Source organism: Poecilia formosa, unplaced genomic scaffold, assembly GCF_000485575.1.
Source record: "Poecilia formosa unplaced genomic scaffold, Poecilia_formosa-5.1.2 Scaffold693, whole genome shotgun sequence".
Classification (NCBI taxonomy): domain Eukaryota; kingdom Metazoa; phylum Chordata; class Actinopteri; order Cyprinodontiformes; family Poeciliidae; genus Poecilia; species Poecilia formosa.
Genome location: NW_006800632.1, coordinates 86,949 through 92,829, shown reverse-complemented (window position 1 = coordinate 92,829; position 5,881 = coordinate 86,949). Strand labels below are relative to the sequence as shown.

At 36.2% G+C, this 5,881-nt stretch overlaps 1 long non-coding RNA gene across 3 annotated transcripts; it reads left to right on the top strand.

The window, feature by feature from the left end:
• The first annotated feature begins 1,433 nt into the window (after positions 1-1,433).
• LOC107834623 (uncharacterized) lies at positions 1,434-5,511 on the top strand. Of its 3 annotated transcripts, none has more exons than XR_001660430.1 (4): positions 1,434-1,468; positions 1,656-1,926; positions 4,885-4,959; positions 5,065-5,175. It is a non-coding gene; the product is annotated as an uncharacterized LOC107834623 (long non-coding RNA). The 3 variants fall into 3 exon arrangements; XR_001660431.1 differs by lacking the exons at positions 1,434-1,468; positions 4,885-4,959 and adding exons at positions 2,071-2,158; positions 5,466-5,511 and having other exon boundaries at positions 1,518-1,926; positions 5,065-5,117; XR_001660429.1 differs by lacking the exon at positions 1,434-1,468 and having other exon boundaries at positions 1,518-1,926.
• Positions 5,512-5,881: the final 370 nt, after the last annotated feature.

Sequence of the window (5,881 nt, the reverse complement as noted above, 5' to 3'; positions counted from 1 at the left end):
ACACACTTAGCTCAACTTAGGGATGTAACCTTAACACTTAAGTGTTCATATCAAAGTACAATTTTCAGGGTAAATCTGATGATATATTGTCAACACTGCATGTCTGTCAAGCTCATCCAAGATTGTGTGATGGAATGCAGACCGAAGTGTTTCTGCCGACATGAAAAAACTGAGCTTTACATAAAGCATCAGTTGTGTCATCATGACTGTGATGGACCGAGCAGTTAAGGAACAGCCAGGCACCGGTTTAAAGTCAAAATAGTTGTTTTTTATTTAACCCAAAACAAAACTTGGGTAAATAATAGAAAAAATGACAAAATTTGGGCCCATAAAAGAGGTCAAAGTAACAGACATCAACTCAGACTAACTCAAACAAACAGACCTCCCAAACAGAGACAAAAGGGGACTTAAATACTGGCTGATCAGGCCACATACAAAACACAAAGGGGAAAATACACAGAAACCTAACTGAAACTAACATAGCAAAATCCCATTCCCCCCCTCTGGATGATGAGTAATGGTGTGAACCAATTTGCAGTCTCAACTGGCTTGCTCCACCCCTTCTCCACCTCTCTGCTCTCCTAAGGATTGGGGCAGCCAGCACTTAAGAAACTCAGAAACAAAACAAAGATTAAATCAAGCAAAACACAACAATATAAACTAAAATGTGTGCACTTATTCTAGAATACAATGTGATGTGTTGCTTTCTAAACAAAACCAGTTATTCTGTAAATTAAATCCTAAACTTAAAGAAATCCAAATATAAGTGAGATGAACCTATTGCGTGTGGTGAGAGTGAATGTTACCACATTTGTGTGGCTGTAACTGCAGCCATCACAATGACAAAGTTCCAATCATTTGCACATGTAAAATTTTGGTCATTATTGTATCACAGGCAGATGTTCATGGCATACTAAGTTGTTGTTGACTCTTCTGAAATCGTCTCCTAATCTGGACTTTGTGATTAAACATTCTTAGTATTTAATCACAAACACTGGAATACTGGCTCAAAAATACTGGCTCAAAAATTAAATAGTGCTTAAATTTAAGCACTACTTAATGTTATTTATTTAAGCACTAAATATAAACTCATGGATGATGAATCATTATATTCTGTATAAACTAAAAAGGAGACAGCTCAAAGTAGAATTGAGTAAATAAACATCTACACATTTAAAAAAACATTTTAGCAATTAATTATAATAAAAAAAAATGCTGTCACGTAACTTTAGAAAAAAATAACTTAGAATGTATTTTTTTTCTGTCAACTTTCATTTAACACTCCACTCCAGTTGGTGGCAGTAATGTGCTTTCATAGTTGGTCAAGCAGCCGCCATTAAACTCCAGAGGAAGATTTGCACCGGCTACTGCTAAACCCAACATGAACGAAAATGCCCGTGCGTTGTGTGAAATGGTGGAAAAAGTCCTATTTATGCCACCGCGGCGGTCCAAACAGGCCAAACTCACGGTAAGAAAGCTTTTATGAATAGTGAGCACGTGCAGCTAGGCGAGTTGCTTTGTTTGTTTCTTACAGAAAGCGGTCTGTTTTCATATGCCAAAACAAGTGTAGGGAGAGATTTCGTATTGTATGTTTTATTACATGTGATGTTCTGAACTCTTAAAAATACTCGTATCTTCTTTTTTTTTTTTTTCAGACCTGAAAAATGGCCAAGCCTAAACAGCCAGGCCTCAGACCACGGTGCCAAGGCGCTCTGACGGAGTCCACCAGGACGAAGAGAAATTCAGTAAGTTATGATTTCACATTTAGTCAATAGTGAACACTCGCATATTTGTAAGGAAAACTGATCTTCCCGTTATTTTATTTATTTTGTTATAACGCAGTACAGCAAGGCAGAGTGTGGAAAAAAGTAGAGATTGACAACATGGTGGACGGAGGATGGATATGAGGACGAAGTCATGAAGCCGGTATGTATTATGTACAGTCACTGCGTTGATTCCCGATTGCACAATGGCTGGTTGAGAATAATTTTAACTTATTTACTTATGTATTTTTGAGAAAGCGATATATTTGCTACAATCTTTTTTTTTATTTTACATTTATTTCCACAGACTCCACAGAATGGGAATCATATTTGTGTCAATCAGACTCTTCAGGAACGTCCTGATGTCCGTGACGAGGACAGAGATGCAACTGTGTGTCAGTATCTACTATTTTAGAATGTTGATGATATTTTATGCGTCAATATTGTTTATGTACCTAATGTAATTATGCTATGTATTGATAATGCACAAAAATGTTTTCCAGCTGCATCCAGGACCTACTGCCAGTCNATATATTGTCAACATTGCATGTCTGTCAAGCTCATCCAAGATTGTGTGGTGGAATGCAGACCGAAGTGTTTCTGCCGACGTGAAAACACTGAGCTTTACATAAAGCATCAGTTGTGTCATCATAACAAAGTTCCAATCATTTGCACATGTAAAATTTTGGTCATTATAGTATCACAGGCAGATGTTCATGGCATACTAAGTTGTTGTTGACTCTTCTGAAATTGTCTCCTAATCTGGACTTTGTGATTAAACATTCTCAGTATTTAATCACAAATACTGGAATACTGGCTCAAAAAGCCTGTATTCCAACATGTACTCCTTCAAATGGGGATGTAAACACATGTTGGTGTTGCAGTGCAATGGACCAAACAGTTTAACACATTTTGAGACGTCTGTAGGTATTGTTCAGTTATAGAAGTATGCCATGAAGAAGTATGTTTGGAGAAAGAATATCAAAACAATAATCTATCTTATCCATTAAAAAATATATTGCATGTGTGTTAGGAGCACTGAAAAACTTGGTTTTGGTTGAATTGATGATATAAAAGAAGAATATGCATGATTACATACAATAGACTTTTGTTAAATGTGATCTTACATTCCTCCCATCTGAGATTTTATCTTGTAATGGGAGGAATTGCACAACTTAATCAAAAATAATAATAAAAAAAAATGTTCCAGAGTGGTTCATTGTACATAAAGTATTTTTGTGAATAATATTCAAACTAATGTTAATGTTTACTAATTGCTTTAAAGACCCAGAGTCATGCTATATTGGAGTGTGTTGAGAAAATAAATTGAAAATAAGCTAGTTTTAAAACTTAACATGTCTTGATTCAAATGGCCTAAATTGTGGTTTTAAATCAGTAACTTATTCTGGCCTATTGACCTTTAATTTACCTGTAGTTACAGCAGATGGTTTGCTAGGATTGTTTGAACTGCCTTTTGTCTGTGGGAAAACAATACAGTGGAAGTTGTAGTTTTCACACCCATCTGTGAAAGGCCGTAAACACGGCAGGGGTTTCTGGCTTCAGATAGAGGGTCAGAGATAGCTCCTGGTTGGAGGAGCAAAGATACGCCTTATTTTAATAAATTAAATACAAGAGGATAAAACTTTCTACACAGAAGTAACAAATCAGATTTGCTCTTGCAACTCTCCAAAGATGTCTTTGCACGTCTTTGCTTTTCTTCTTTCTATTTATGTCAGGTAATGAATGTATGTCTCTGTTGTTCTGCAGTTTTGTTGTTAATTCATACGTTGTTTTGTATTGGATTAAACTCTGTAATTCTGTGACGTCAACACGCATTGTTGTTTTCCTTGTGGCCATACGTGGCTCGCCGTGAGGACCTGGGATCCAGAGGAAGAGAGAGCCAAACTTTTTCCAAAGTTAATTAATTTAGATATTATTCTTCCTTAATATGTGGTAGTGACACCATTCCACATCACAATACAGGACTTAAACTACAGATGATTCATCAGTATTCAGTTGCTTAACTCTCGAGTTTAAATTGAAGAACAAAATGGTTGAAAGTATGTGCTACCTTCTGATAGAGTATAAACATTTGTATTTGTTTAAAGTTGTGTTAGTTAAGCACTAAATATAACTCACAGATTATGAATCATATTCTGTATAAACTAAAAAGGAGACAGCTCAAAGTAGAATTGAGTAAATAAACATCTATACATTTAAAAAACATTTTAGCAATTAATTATAATTAAAAAAATGCTGTCACGTAACTTTAGAAAAAAATAACTTTTTAGAATGTATTTTTTTTCTGTCAACTTTCATTTAACACTCCAGTCCAGTTGGTGGCAGTAATGCGCTTTCATAGTTGGTCAAGCAGCCGCCATTAAACTCCAGAGGAAGATTTGCACCGGCTACTGCTAAACCCAACATGAACGAAAATGCCCATGCGTTGTGTGAAATGGTGGAAAAAGTCCTATTTATGACACCGCGGCGGTCCAACAGGCCGAACTCACGGTAAGAAAGCTTTAATGAATAGCGAGCACGTGCAGCGAGGCTAGTTGCTTTGTTTGTTTCTTACAGAAAGCGGTCTGTTTTCATATGCCAAAACAAGTGTAGGGAGAGATTTTGTATTGTATTTTTAATTACATTTGATGTTCTGAACTATTAAAAATACTCGCATCTTCTTTTATTTTTTCAGACCTGAAAAATGGCCAAGCCTTCACAGCCAGGCCTCAGACCACGGTGCCGAGGCGCTCTGACGGAGTCCACCAGGACGAAGAGAAATACAGTAAGTTATGATTTCACATTTAGACAATAGTGAACACTCGCATATTTGTAAGGAAAACTGATCTTCCCGTTATTTTATTTATTTTGTTATTACGCAGTACAGCAAGGCAGAGTGTGGAAAGCAGTAGAGATCGACAACATGGCGGACGGAGGACGGATATGAGGACGGAGCCCTGAAGCCGGTATGTATTATGTATAGTCACTGCGTTGATTCCCGACTGTATAATGGTTGGTTGAGAATAATTTTAACTTATTTATTTATGTATGTTTGAGAAAGCGATATATTTGCTACAATATTTTTTTTTATTTTACATTTATTTCCACAGACACTCCACAGAATGGGAGTCACATTTGTGTCAGACTCTTCAGGAACGTCCTGATGTCCATGACAAGGACAGAGATGCAACTGTGTGTGAGTATCTACTATTTTAGAATGTTGATATTTTATGCGTCAATATTGTTTATGTACATAATGTAATTATGCTATGTATTGACAATGCATAAAAATGTTTTCCAGCTGCATCCAGGACCTACTGCCAGTCATCTGGATGTAGCTAAATAAAGATGCAGGTAAGATTTATTACTAATCTAGAGATGTCACAATTCCTTGAGTGATTAAAGCACTGTGATTTATTAAAATCCATCAAAGCAAATTATCTGCCTCAGTTTGTTGAACTATGTTTTACTATTTATTACCAACTGCTTTTAATTATTTTTTCTTCCAATTATTTCCAAATGTTTTCTCTTTTTCATTAAAATTTGTATTTTCTGTAAAAATGTATTAATGTGTTTTTTTTGTTTGTTTTAATGTCTTATGTGTGCATACTAAGCTGGAAGTTGCCAAACAATTTCACTGTAGTTTCATAATGACTAAAAGATGCCTGTAGTTCATAATGATTGTCTGTTCTGTATTAACAGCTGATGGAGGAAGGCGGAGAGTACTGGCAGCAGAGGAGGTGGCATTGTGGGAGGATGGCAGCTATAAGGGGGTATCAGGATGGACTGTGGTGAGGTTGAGACCCCAAGTTCCCCCAACCAGGAGCTCAGTGACGTCGGGCCTACACTACACGAGAGACGTCGGGTCTACGCTACAGGAGTTATGTTTGGCCTGTCCTGAACGCAGCATAATGTTGGATCATGTTTGGACAAAAAAATACTGCCAGATAGTCCAGAAATGGACAAGCATTTATATCTTATTTTGTGTGCAAACAGTAAAAAAATAAATGAAATAAAGAAAAAAAACTTCTGTGGCCCATTTATGTTCCTCATATATGAACATGTTGCATATAAGCAATATCAAATGAATATATTTTAATACAGCATTTATTTTCTAT